At 37.3% G+C, this 15365-nt stretch overlaps 1 protein-coding gene across 1 annotated transcript in view; it reads right to left on the bottom strand.

Annotated features, from left to right (window-relative positions):
• The window catches only part of GPC3 (glypican 3), a 408165-nt gene that overhangs the window by 359626 nt on the left and 33174 nt on the right, over positions 1–15365 (bottom strand). The gene's annotated exons all lie outside the window — the stretch shown is intronic.

Genomic DNA, 15365 nt, shown 5'->3' with positions numbered 1-15365 from the left:
ACAAACAGCCTTGGCTGGTGTGGCTCAGTGGATTGAGTGCTGACCTGTGAACCAAAGGGCTGTCAGTTTGATTCCTGATCAGGGTGCATGCCTGGGTTATGGACCAGGTCCCCAGCTAGGGGTGTGGGAGAGACAACCAATGGGTTGATTGATGTTTCTCTAGCATATCAGTATTTCTCTCCCTCTTCTCCCTCCCTTCCCTTCTCTCTAAAAAATAAATAAAATTTTTTTAAAAATATGGCTTTATTTTTTTAATTTTATTTAGTTACTTTTAGAGAGAGGAGAAGGGAGGGAGAAAGAGAAAGAGAGAAACATTGATAGGTTGCCTCTCAAACGCCCCCAACTGGGGACCTGGCCTGCAACCCAGGCATGTGCCCTGACCGGAATCAAACTGGTGACCTTTTGGTTCACGGACCAGAGCTCAACCCACTAAGCCACACCAGCCAAAGCAAAACCTCACATTTTTATGACAATTAAAGCATTATCATATTTGGGTCTCATTATAATTTGAGATTTAGGCAAGATAAGCATTATCCCCATTTTATAGATGAAGAAAATGAGGCTCAGGCAGGTTAAGTGGTTAGTTCAAGGTCACACAGCTTCCACATGACAGAAACAGGACAAGAAATCAAAGGTAAAAGTTTTTCACACATGCTTAAACCCCTAGGATAAAAAATATCACAGTTCTCTCACCTTAACTTAAAAGTGCTAACAACGGCTTGTTAAAAAATGAAAAGCCTTGAAGGAAGACAGAATAAAAATCTGAGGGACAATCACTGATCTTTCATCTTCTAGACTTCAAGTTGAATCAAGTTCTTCAAAGAAAACCCAATAAAGCCTAGACATTTTCATCTTAACAAAATAAATAATTCAGTCAGACTTTAGAGGACTCCGGCATTATGATTGGGTATTTGACATATTTGTGACTTAGCAGCCACCAAACTGATTAACGCTAACATCATTGATGTAGTTATGTCGACAGAGCATTTGACGCTGACAGTTATGAATGAAAAGTGTAAAGAACAATAAATAACCTGGAGCTTCCAAATTTATTCCTAAAGGAGGATTTAATATTTTCAAAAGTCAAATGCCTGATAGGTTAAAAATTACAGCCTTTGGTCTATCTGGCGCCAAAGAAACTGTTGAGATTCATTACCCCTCCTCCCTTTAGGAAGATATCCACAGAGCCTAGGGTTCTTCCAGGCAAACAAGCAAGTTTGACTTTAAAAACAAAATAAACAAACAACAACAAAAAAAAACCCCTCAGACTCTTTGAGCTGTAAATGGCTGGAGAAACTATCTGGTCTAACCTCACATTTTATATGAGAAAACTAAAGCCAGAGAAAAGAAATTGCCTCAGGTCATCCAGTGAGCCATGATGGAGTCAAGATACAAGCCCTATCTCCGTACTCCCAGTCCAATGCTCTTGTTACTAAATCACACAACAGGGAAAAATCTCTACCCAGCATACACATACACGTACACAAGCATGTTCTCTCTCCCTCCCTCTCCCACTCACTCACTCTCTCTCTCTCTCTCTCTCTCTCTCTCTCTCTCTCTCTCTCTCTCTCTCACAGACACCAATTTTGAATTACAACAGACCCATAAAGATAATTGAAGCCATATTCTCTGTGCTGAATTTGTATTGGTCTCAACAGAATCAGAGCTGAGGACTCTCAGATGTAAAATTATATGCAGTCCTTCAAGTTCATGTCCATCTCATAATTACAAATTAATACCCTATTTTTTACAAATTAATACCCTATTTTAAGACACACCTGAAAATAACTGAAGAAAGTATGCACGTTTTCTCTTTTATCACGAGCACTGCTTTTAATATGTGCAGTATGATTCCATTTTTGTTAGAAAATCTACATATATGTGTTTGGATATATGCAGAGTAAAAATCAGAAAGCATATGTTGACCATAATCATTTTGGGGTGTTAGGATTCTGGGTGATGTTCATATTCTGCTTTATATTTACCAGTATTTACTATTTTCTGTTCCCAAACTAACATCTATTTTTCTGTAGTAAAGTGTCAGCAGGATGGCAGAAAAAAGAATAATATTCAGACACATAAACTCTTGGTATTTTTCAGACTCTAATAAAATAACTTCACAACATCAATTCATGGTCAACTAAGCTTACAAGAAAATCCATTCAATTAGAATTCCCTCTTAAGAAATGGAAAAGACTTTGAACCTGATAATCAACCCTTTTCTTGTGTATAGAATTGGTAAACCAACTTATTAAGTTACTGTCCCCAGATGGCCTCTCATTCAAATTCAGGAACGGCTAGATCAACAAATAGGATGCTTTCCTAGAACATATACACCAATCTGAATTGATGAAGGAAAGGATAGTGTAAATTAGTGAAGTGTGGTTTACAACTACTTTCTAAGAATAACAAACACCAGCTAACATTTATTGAGTACTTCCTGTATACTAGGCACCCGTCTACATTAAGTTTTACATGCATCATATAATTGACTTCTCACAACAACCTTGTATGGTTAAGTCCTGTTATTTATTGTCCGTGTTTTAAAGATGAGGATATTGAGGCTTAGAGAGGTTATGTGGACTTCCGTAGGTAACAAAATTCAAGCTCAAGTCAATTTAATCCAGAATCTCTTAAACACTACACTACCTTTTATTATTTTTCCATGCCTAGAGTAACTCAAACTGACTGCTAATAAAGTGTTTCCAAGTAAAGGTTCTATCAGGTTTGCTTTAATAAGCAAAGTTAATTGTAATTAGCAGCCCCAATTAATGGGCTTCCTCAAGTCCTTCAAGCAAGTTAAACATGACTTCCTGCAAGTCTTATATACACTATTAATTTGTTTAGCATATTCTTTCCTCATAAATGAGATGAACGTAAACTTCAGTCAAAGTCAAATTATTACAATATTAAAATTAACAGAGCCATTGTTATTATAGTTCACTCTAGATCATTAATTTTTGCAAAATATTTACCTCCTGCCTTGAGTTCTCTTCTGCCATTTCAGCATTTATTGCCTGTATGTTTAATGTACAAACATATGTTTGTACTATTACAGTTTTCACATAAAGGGCTTCTGACTGCCTTCAAAATAAGAAGAAAAAGCCCAACTACAGTCATGCTTAATTATGAAACATTTCTAACATAGTCTGTAAAGAACTGGGCTTTAATGATGTGGTAAAAAACCTAGTTTGAGGCCAGTAAATATACAATAGAAGAAAATTGTCAGGTTGGCATATGTAATGAACACTTCATTCAATGTTCTTAAGCAGTCCTCTTTCTGATGCAAACTTTGATGTTCCAAAATCTTGATGCCTGAATTAGTACCACTCCACCCCACTCCCCCAAACAAATTTAGATTGCTTTTGTCTAGCTTCTCTCTCCTATATACATCATATAATTAAAGTTCCAGATAGTTACTGGCTCCCTATTTTGACTAATTCGGGTCACCAGGTCAACACTCCCATGCCTACACTCACACAATAGAGAAAATAACGAAAGTGCCACCAACTTGCAACTTGGAAGTGCTTGAAAATATAATCACTACACACAAAGCACATTGAAATTCCCTGAGGAAAGCTAGGATGTATGCAAACTGTAACTTCTTATACCTCAAAAATACTATTTTTATTACTGTCTTCACATGTCTAGTATAGGAGGTATAATCAAAGAACTTAAGAGATTAAGGAGTCTAGTTCAGTGTTTAAGCAGATTTTATGAGCAAGTAAGTGACAGACCCACATATTTCTCTAACACTGTAGTGTCCATATTAACTGGGCCAAGAAAGAGAGGCCCTGTGTGGTATGGCTAACTACTTATGGGAGTAATTTTGCCACACAACTATAGCAAATTTATTTCAGTTCCAGATATCACTTTCCCCATTAACTCAGGAGACCAAAGGAGTAAAACCACTTTCCTTTCATCCCTGTCAAACTCGGCAAGTTTCTCAGGAAGCAAATACACTTTAAATCATTTTCATAATTCTAAAATGCCTGTAAGACAAGTCCAGGGTCTAATTATGCCACTTAAATTTGTTGAAGATGTTTGGGTTTTTCTTTTTTTAATTTCAGTAATGAAAGACCCAAGGGTTTAAAGCTCTAATAATCTAATAAACTTTGTTAAGTGAACATTGTAACAGATACGCCTGGATGGGATTTTGTAAATACCAGACAATTTCCCCTGATCTTTATCAAGGAAAAGAAGTCTAAATCTTTGGCAGGAAGAAATTAAATGTAGTGCAAAATAATAACATCTGGCCAGATTGTGTTTGTCAGAGTAGCAGCCCCTTTAGATGTCAGGCTAAAAAGTACTAAAATGAACTCTGAAGGGTGTGTGAGTTATTCTTTATGAGGCAATAGGAAAGTTTACCATGCTGCCATAGAATACTCAGGGTACAGTTAACTCACCCTAGTATGTCCCTACAGAGAATTGTTTCACATCAATGGAATTTGAAGCCTCCTGCCAAATAAAATTTGGGGGCCATTCTTGGGGTATTTTCTTTATTTCTCCATTACCATACAGATTCCTAACAGCACTTTCTATTTTTTAAAACTCTCTATGATCATTTTATGAGTTGTTAAAGCTTATGTTTATCTTCTAGCTCCAGGGGTGACAGTGTGGCTCAACGAAAAGAGTAATGACTTTGAAGTTAGAAACTTAATGCTGCCACTTACTGATTGTGTGGCCTTGGGTTTAAAGGTGCCTAACTCCAGTTGCCATATCTGTGAAATGGAGATAACACTAGCTAGTGGTATCACTACCATTATGGAGATTAATCAAATCTAGCATGTTTACTTTCAGTAAACTTAAGTTAATCTTGCTTCTTCTTTGTGAGTGACCCAGATAAGTTCAAATGTCTAACCTCAACAACTTTCCAGAGGTGAAGGCTTAAGCGAGCACAACACAGTCTTCTCTGCCCATCAAAAACAAAAACAAAACCCCTCAAGGTTATATTTGAAATAATATGTGTATCATTTAAGCCTCTTCTTCCACTATAAGCCATCTCAACCATCTGGCAGAGCTTGCCAGAAAGAACATACTTTGTTTTCCCACTAATGATTACTTTGATGCATGAGATACTTTAATTGTTTTTCCTGCCTCTCTGATTTTTTTAAATCTGGCTTTTAGAGAGGGAGACTTCTGGTCACTTTACAATAAAAAAAGGTTTTCCCAATAAACAACTCTTTCCACAATGTGTACCACAAAACAATGTTAATCCACTGATTTATCTGATGGGTCAGTGTATCTGTTTCAAATGTTAATTGCTAGAAAGAGTACTGTTTCTCACATTCCCAAGGAATAGAAGTGTGGACAGAAGGCCTTTGGGTTTTCCCCTACTTACTACTCTGTTGGACAGGAACAGGCACTTTGGCCTCACTGAATGGGTTTCTTTAGCTACCCCTTCAATGACTGGGGCATGTGGAAGTAAACACACATACTACATCAAAGAATAGTTCCGGAGCCCATTTTCCCAGTTGGGAAGGTGGGAAGGATGCCCAGAATCCATGCTCCAGGCAATAAGACTGGTGGCAGGCAACATTTCACCACCTTTCAAGCACCTTTCTACTCCAAGAGCACAGGCTCTAATACACTTCTAGATCAAGATCCCTGCCTAGTAAATGACCAGAAAGGTCTGAAATCCAGCAACGCTGATATCAGTACAGTGAAAATGAACTCATTCTGACTTAGGGTCAATGTCAGAATACAGCTAAATAACAACAACAATAATCTTTTAAACATTTCAAAGAATTTTACATACATTACCTCTTTTGATCCTCAAAAGCACTGGCAGGTTGGCAGGTCAGGTGTTATTTTGCACATAAGGGAACGAACTTGGACACTTTAAATTACTTACCGTTTTTCACACACCTAGTGTCAGAACAGAAGACAGACCCATCTTTGGTTCATGCTAAGGCTAACATCAATTAGTAAAGAATCAAAGAGTATATTTAAAGCAAAAGGAAAATATTGGTACATTTGACTGAAGCTATTTTAAACCCCCATAAAAATGAAAACTTGAATTAACAAATCAGTAAAAGCAATTTATAACATAAAATGGTTAGCATCTTGAATACAGAGCTCTTAAAAATCAATAACAAAAGAGTCTTTCATTAAGAAACAATGAATAGCTAAAATTTTTAAATGATTAAGAAATATGAATGAGAAAATTACAAAATAAAAAGAACAAATAACTAACAAATATCCCTACTAACCAAGAACTAGTATGTTTTTACCCAAATTTGGGTTATTGTAAAATGGCAAATGGAAAATGGTCAAGAAAACAAACATTCATACATTGCTAATGCGAATGAAAATGGATACAACTTTATGGAAGTCAAATAAGCAATAAGTGTGAGAAATCTTAAAAACTGCATAGCCTTTGACCCAGTAATTTCAGTTCCAGGAATTTATCCTGAGAAAATAATTAAGGATATGCATAAATATTTAGATACATGGTTTATTGTTTTACTTTGGCTTACTAAAAGTAATCTAAATGTCTAACAATAGAGAGCATTAAATTAATAACATATGAGACAACCACATGACTAAGTTACTAGGTGGCCTCTAAATACTGTCTTCCATTGTACTATAGATATATATATATTATTGATATGGAAAGACGGTTATAGTATATTACATAAAAAGTAAGTATAACCAACTTTTGAAAAAAAATACACACTCCTATATATGTATAATACTGAACAAAAGTATATAAGGTTATATATCAAAATGTTAATAGTAGTTAGCCTCTGAAGATAAAACATGGGTCATTTATTTTCCACTTCTTAGTTTTTGTGTTTTTTTCATTTTCTCTAATAAATACATGGTACTTATTGTGTAGTTAAAACTTATTTTTAAAAAATAATATACTGAAACAAAATTTGCTCTATTAATTTCAAGTGTTCATAGTAATCAGCAATGACACCTAAGAGTGTATTTGGAAAAGCTGACAGATGTCACCATTCTCAGGATTCTTGGTCACAAGGTTTAAATCCATAGCACTGAACCTTATTCGCAGTGTTCTCTGAAGAGCCTAGATCAGGCTAGAAGAAAAGATAACCAGCAAGTGAGAGAGTGGTGAAGCCAGAAACAGAAGCAGAGGCTTGGAGAAACATAAGACATTATATCTCAATGGGCAAGCATCAACCCACGAGCTAGACTTTTAGGATCTTACATCTGGGTAGATTTTAAAACCTAGAAACAAGTGCTGCAGGCAACAGCTTGTATCTTCTTTTCCACCTGGTCATAGTTGTAGATGTTGAAAAGAAATTAAAAGAATTAGAAATCTGTTTCTACTGATACTACTACTATTCATTTAATGTGCACATGTTGTGTTCATTCAAACATTTACTGATTATCTACCATCTCTCCCAGGTATAGAGGGGTGAGGAGTAATACACATAAGCCCTACCCTCATAGAGATGATTCTCTAGTAAAGGAGAGCTATGTTAATCACATAACCACACATATACGAGTATTACTACAAATGTGCTAAGTGCTAGAAAGAAAACACACAATATCTCAGGAGAGGAAGCACAGTGGAACCTGATCTAATCAAATTTTTACATTTTAGTTCATCAGGTTCAGAAGAAAAGCTAAAAACTTTAACCAAAAGAGGAGAACATAATAAATATCCTAATTTCCTTTCATCATTTTTGTTCTCCTTCCTCTCCTAATGCGAAACAGTGAACTCAGTCTGCCATTGCTGGTTAGATCTGGAGGCTACATTAACTCATTCATACCACTAGGGGACCATTTAGAAACTGTATACCCTTTTTTTTAAACACACACACACACACACACACACACACAGAGAGAAAGGAAGAAGACACACAAAAATATTACAAGCCATTGTCTCTGAATGATGGGATTATGAGTGGGTATATTAGAACATTTTACACTAACTATAATTATATTAAAGCATAAAAACATTTTTAAATGTATGTGTCCCAGATATATGACATTCAATACTACAAAGATACTATATTTCAAATGTTTCATATGCTTATAAATGTACAGGGAACTAAGAGAAACAATGGCTACCGTGCATTTGATTCCTACAGTCCAGCACAGGGCTGAGGTCTTCACAGCCTTCATCTGATTTATTCCTCTTTAATTCCTGGCTCAGAGAAAAGTGACTTGCCCTTGGCTACAAGGAAAGGAAGTAGAGAGCTGGAACTTAGACTCAATCTGCCTAAAGCCAGTGCACATGCCCTTTACACTACGTTTGTCTGTTCTGTCCTGGGCACTTTGCCCTTTCAAAGGGAAGACTGAGTGAGAGGCAGTAAGGCTAGTCAGGGAGTCCAGGAAGACTCATATCTAGTAGGCAATTAATTAATAATGTTTAGATTTTAATTTAATTTAGAAAAAGATGTGCACTAATTTACCTAACTCCACCTGCCCTTCTCTTTGGTCCAGAGTCACATCTGTGTGGAGAACACACACAGGCGATCTCCTCCAAGAACCCCTATCCTTTAGTTGGGAATTAATCTTTTCCAATCCCACGTTCCCACACAGAGGCAGCTTTCCTGTGAAGCTAATGAATCTTAAGCTACAGGGACCCGCACTGGTAATCCCCCTCCTAGAAGAGCCACGGGCATTTTGTATTTTTAATTGTGTCATATTTTTCTTAAAGAGAGCCTCCAAACTATATAACCTCTAAATCCCAATGAAACCTGGATCTACCCCTACTCCCTGTAGAAAACTGCTAAAATTGTTCTTACAGCATTTCTCTTAGGATGCTTTGTACTCAAGTTATTCATGTACAAAAGTCTTGGTTTCTGAAATATGAGCTACTTGAAGGTAGGCGTGAGGTAACTTTTATCTTTGAATCCCCCACAATACCTGCCTTCAGACTTGCTAGGTATTTGCTCAGAAAGTGTTTTTATTTTTTTTTAATGAAATACAATATAATTCCCTTGCAAGAAAGAAAGCCAGAATCAGGGAGATTGCCCATAACCAGGAAAGGACATACACAGAGGCTGTATAACACATGGTGTCTAAGGGCACAGGCTCTGGCCGTGTACTTCCTGGGTTCAATTCCTGTGTCTGCCATTTACTAGCTGTGCAACTTTAGACAAGCCTCCATTTCCTCATAAGTAAGGTGAGCCTAATAACAGTACCAAACTCACAGGGTTGTTGTGAGGTTTAAATGAGACAATACAAGTAAACCACTTTAGAAAAGGAATTTTTTATATTTACCTCTCACTGACTTAGTACATGTTCAGAGAGGAGGTTTCTCATTCTCACCCCAAGCTCTCAACTTTCTCTTCTCCACACCAGCCCCACATCTCCTGCCCATCTCCACCTAGACTCATTCATACCCAGCCCTCTTAAACATGACACTCCGCTGCTGAGCTGAGAAGCAAAGGAGGAGTTAAAAGGCATGAAATCCAGTTCTGCCTTTCCTAGTAGTATAGATGTGAGCTGACGGAGCCTGGAACTAAAATCAGAGACAGAGCTAAAAGGCGTAAGCATGTGATAAAGGGGACTCCAAGATGGAATGTAGAAAAAAGATGCAGGTCCTGGCCAAATAGCTCAGTTCATTAGTGTGTTGTCCCAATGCACCGCAGGTGTGGGTTCAATTCCCGGTCAGGGCACATACATACATCAACCAATGAGTGCACGAATAAGTGGAACAACAAATCATTTCTCTGTCTCTCTGTCTCTCTCTTTCTCATCAAAAACATTTTTTAAAAAGGAAGTATGAAGGAAGATGCAAGCCTTGGTGACTGAAAGATGTGATGAAGGAAAAGGGAGAGTACAAAGGTGTGCCTTAGACCCTAGAGGCATATCACAGCCAGTAGAAGTAATGGTGTTTTTAATTTCTATGTTTCTACACTCACTTCCGGCTTAGAGGAAAATTGTTTTTACCTGCACTCTACTGACAGGAGGATTCAAATGTTTCAAACATATGCTTCATTACTCCGATATCAGGTACTGCAGCTCAGTGAGGCAGAAAGAGGAGGAGGAAGAGGAGGAACATATGTTTTCAGAAAATAAATCCCAGAGGGGGAGGAGTGGGGAGAAATCACTCTAGGTACAAGCAGTATTTTTCCTGGAAGCTTCTAGAGGGCAGGGACAATGTTCTTTAATTTGTTTTCTGGGGCTCACTAGTGAGAAGGTGGGCAGTGATGATGGCAGTTAGAGGGGGTGAGTTCTAAGCCCCATTGAATCAATAGGCATGAGCTGGGGTAAGAGTTAATCTGCATAATCTCCACACCTCAGGTTGGCCCCAGAACAGTCTCCACTGCACACTGAGTCATTTTTCTAAAACCTTTTCACTAAACAGTTTTCAGTCGAATGACTGACTTTTCCAAATCAATAGGGAGCACAGGAATGGTTTACAACTCCCCCAGCCTCTGGCTCTGCTAAAACCACAGAATTTTTAAACTGAATTGAATCCAAAGTTGTGGGGCAGGGGAGAAGAGTTTGTTGTTGCACTTATTGGTGCATTCATTGGTTACTTGGCACATATGCTCTGACTGGGGATCAGGCCCAGAACCTTGGGGTATGGGGACAACACACTAACCAACTGAACTACCCAGCCAGGAAAAACTTAAATGACTTTAAATACCTAGTTTCCAATTGTTTTTCCAATAGCGCTAATAATTAAAAATCATATTTTTTAAAACTTTGTAACAAAACTATATCTTTGAGTCAGTGCCATAAAAATACACTAATTAAAGCCAGCACATTCTGGGCTCTGATGAGAAACTCACCCTCTTATAATGGGATTACTAGAGCTTTGCTATACAGATGAGTGGTTTGATTAATAATTTACATTTTTGAGGATATATAACTTTACTCATGGTCATGGTTTGCATTCCTAAAATTCTTCTTTTCAGTTTAATGATATTATTTTCAACCCTGGTAAATGAATTAAGTTCTGATTATTAAGTGCAATTATTCTCTCCCATATGTTATTTTTAAAGAAGAAAGAGTTGGGACAGAATGGCCAGCAGTTTGAGTCAGAGACTCAGTGGGCCTCAGCTTGCACAGAGCTGGAGCAGGGGCAGGAGAACTGTCAAGACTAGTCAAGGGGAAAAAATTGTGAAATGGAGAAAAGTGGCTCGGTACTCACTTAAAAACCCCACTAATTATAAAAAACGAAATTAACAAATGATTGAATCTCAAAAACATGTTTATCAACATTCAGACAATTACTTAGTCACATATTAATTGTGAAGAAAAAAAGTTTTGCTTGAATAATGTCCCCAAACGGCTATTTCAAGCAGAAATGACTGGAGAAATTGCTCTGAGTTGATGAAAAAGGGTGTTTAAATCAAGGTCAACACAGTAGCCCCTCGCTATATCGCGGTTCACTTATCACCGCCTCACTGTATTGTGGGATTTTAAAAATATTATATTTAATTATTTATCGCGGATTTTTTGCTATATCGCGGGATTTTGGTACTGTATACATATGTTGTTAAAGTTACGTAGGTTTAAGAGTGTAGAATAAATGTAAGGTTCCTACTTCGCGGGGGGATCTGGAACATAATACCCTCAATCAGTGAAGGAATACTGTATTATTTAGGGAGGGTAAGAGGGACAGAAATCTAACAGAAAAAAAGTTCAAGAACTGCCAAGAGCAGATAGAAATAAACAAACAAGAACAAAACAAAAACAAGAACAAAATAAAAACAGGAAGGGGAGAAACAGAAGAAACACAGAAACACTGTCCCCCTTCGCATTCCAAGATGTCTTTTTCATCTCCTCCACAGAAAGCAGGTAGAAGCAAACCTTCTAACTCAGTGAAGATCAACTGAAGCTCTCTTAAACTTTGACTCCTTTTTTCCTTCTCTCTACCATAAACCAGAAAATGCAATTAAAACATGACCTGAGCACAACAACTCCTTCCTTATGTAACCCCTTGTTTGTATGTCAAATATACTAAATAGGTGCCAGAAGAGCAGCTTCAGGAGCCGAGAAAGGATTGCTCCTGGTGCTGTTGACATTTCAAACAGCACAGCTTCACATCTAAGAATGCCCAATATAAACCCCTTTTTCAAAGGATTCTTTGCCTAAGTGCCCTCCCACCTGTGCACTGTTTGAATAGCATCTGTATGTGGCGAGAGTTGTTGAAATTACATCATGAACTCCAGCTTTGTCTGGGGTAATGCCTGTGACAGTAATGCCTCATTTATCTGGCACCACTACGGTAAAGCAGTCCATGTGAATGAGCTACCTAGACAACAACACATGCGTATTGTGCTTTATAGTTTTCAAGACACTTTCACATACATTATCTCTACTCTGTGAGGTAAGCAGGACTGTAATTATTATCCCCATTTTGCAGATAAGAAAACTGAGGCTGAGTCTAAATAACCACCCGAAGTCATAAAGTTCATAAATACAGAACGAAAATTAGAACTTAGATTTTCTGACTTCAAGTCCAGTGTTTCTTCTATTGCTGTTAATCAACAAAAAGTATTTTTAGCCATTTAAAATGGAAAGATTAAGAAAAAAACAATCAAAATATTTTTATTTTTCCTTATTGATTCAGTAACATCACTATGAACATCAGTTGTTGGACCTACTGTAATACAGGAACTACTGAGGCATGTAGGGATACATCCCTCTACTAAAAGCCCCTAATTTCCACATTCCACTTTTATGTCCTCCACCCTTACTGCCACTCATAACCTCTTGCTATTCACATATACCTCCCTCTGGCAGTCTTCTACAACCCTTCTATTTAACTGCTTATTTACCGCTGGCTAGAAAACCAGAAAATCAAGCTTATAAAGACTGTACATAAATTTAGAAAAGTTGTAGGCTCTGAACAACATCCCAAGGAGCTCTCAGATGAGTCAACTACATAAACAGGAGCTCCATGGTGTTTAGGTACACAGAGACATTTTATATTTAACCACTATTTCTCCTCTCTCATGAAGAGAGTTCAAGGTGTGGCATGGCAACTTTCAGGAAAGCAAAGTGTTACTGCATTCCAAAGACTGTTATTACTCAAAGTCAGCAGCACTTTGGGGAAGAGATTCATTCAACAAATAGAAAAATCCTGAACATACTCCCCTATTATTTCCTGATAGTACAAGGTTAAAAGTTGTCATGAAATTCTACCAAGAAAGTACAACTGAAGGCTTGAAGGTATAGACCTGGTGAAGATGTGATGAAAAATTCAGATTTCAGTCCCATTTTTCTTCTCAAGGACCACAAATTCTACAACTTCTTAATTTTGTTTTACTTTGAGCACACTAAGAACAAGGAAAATACTGTCACACAATGGTTTGAAAAAAAATCTGTGGCATCAATGAGTTTCCTCATCTGTAAAATGGAGATAATTATAGTATGAACCTCATAGGATTGCAGGAAAAGCTAAATCAGGTAATTATGTAAAAGTAAGCATCATATAGTAGGCACATTATAAATTGTCACTATTATCATCATCATCATCATAATTATTATTAGGTAGGGGAGAAAAGAGGGAAAAGAAAACCTACTTTCAGTAGAGTTTTTCAAAAAGAATTAATTAAGCAGAAACAAAAAACGATTGTGCTGCCCCATTTTACTAAGCACATCTAAGTAAATTAAATTTAGGAAACGAGGCAATGCAAAGATTGAAAATAAAGTGCAATTTTTTTTAATGCTTCAATCATTATCAAAACAACATTAGCAATACAGCACTCCAACCACCATAGCAAAGGGCCCCGGGCTCATTTATGAGGGCAAAGGATTCCTGAAAACGAAGACATAAAATCCAAATCAAGGCAATAAAGATTGCTCGTGAAACTGTGCACATATTTGCAGAAAGCACTCACTGCTTAAATATCCCCAAAGTGGAATCCTAAAGAGATTGTGGATCTAGGCCAAGATCAGGATAAGCTTTCTTCAACTTCATGTGGCAGAGAAAATAGCTCATATCAAATTTCATATGAATGAAGTATTGGAGCGATTTGCTCAATAATTTAATCTACCCGAATCTTGGGGACAAAATGTATTTTAGGGAAAAAAACAACTGTCCCCCCCAATTAACCATCTTGTCACAGTCTCTGATTATAGTCTTGTCTCCCCAGAAGTTTATCATAGAAAAGATTTGGGGGCAATATCTCTACAAACATGGCATAACTATCTTGAGGTCTGGGACCAGGACCTATTTTTTTCCTATGGAGTTCCTTATTGTTTTTTTCTAAAAGTGAAGCAGGAAAAGAGAATGAAACAAGATAAAGAACAAGTATGTAGTATAGTGACAAGGTAGAAGATACCAGCAATGAGTTCAGACATCATTTAGTTGTCTCCATGTTCCTTTGCTAGGGTTACCCTTCTGCCTGTCCATATATATTTGTGTGTGTGTGTGAAAGAGACAGAAAGACCCACCTAGCAGGTGGTGTGCCCCCATTCTCCACCATCTGTGTACATGACTAGTGTTCAACCTCCGTGCTATAGCAGCCATATCTGGAAGCTAATCCAATCAAAATCTTGTCAGAACTTCCTTTCTCTCCTAGTCTTATGCTGTTCCAGGCCTACAAAACACAATATTCAAAATGCAGGACTGGACAGAGATGCTGACACCCAAGGCCTTCAGATGGCCAATCATGTCAGCTACTGTGCATGCTAGAATACCAATGCGCACTCTACCACACCCCTCTAGGAAGGCAATAGTAGTAAGATAAAAGCTAAGGGCCCAGTTATTCTGCGAATGAAACAAATCACAAATATTCCATTCTGAGAAAGCACCTTGACACCCTAAAGAGTAAGAATCAGCTCTCTTCTTCAACCCAATTCTCAGGTCACATCACTTCTTATCACCCCGCTTTCAGCAACACATCAGTTCCACAGCCAATCTAAGAAGTACATGAATGGTACATGTATTTTTTAAATCAGTTTAAATTACTCATTCTATTACCAAATTGTTAGTCTCAACAAAGTCATCACAAGAGTCTGGCTGCATAAATAGGTTAACAAATATGTCAAGCTTATATATTGTACTTCATATAATCAACTCAACATCCCCTGAAGCTTTGACCCAAGAAAAGGTTGTGAATGTCTGCTTTATTAGTTAACTTGAATAATTTTATAAGCTAATTCAAATAATACACAAAATAAGCTATAATCAACCCACCTTATAATTCAAAGAGTTTAATAATAATAAAGATGTCATAACTCTCAAGATATGGAATGTCAAATAGTCAAAAGTGTCATTTTTCAATATGATCCCAATTCTCTCTTTGTAGGGCAAGAAAAAGACAGCTGATTCCATCTGCTTAAGAAAAGATAAAAGGAAGTCCCAATATCCATAATCAATTTTCCCTCACAGGAGGCAGCATATTGAGGTTGTTAAAAGTATAGAGGCAGGTTGTCTGGGTGTAAATCCTGCTTTCGCCCTTTACTAGTTGCTTGATCTT

Source organism: Furipterus horrens, unplaced genomic scaffold (assembly GCF_987537825.1).
Source record: "Furipterus horrens unplaced genomic scaffold, mFurHor1.1.pri manual_scaffold_17, whole genome shotgun sequence".
Classification (NCBI taxonomy): Eukaryota; Metazoa; Chordata; class Mammalia; order Chiroptera; family Furipteridae; genus Furipterus; species Furipterus horrens.
This window is presented reverse-complemented; position numbering and strand designations above follow the sequence as displayed.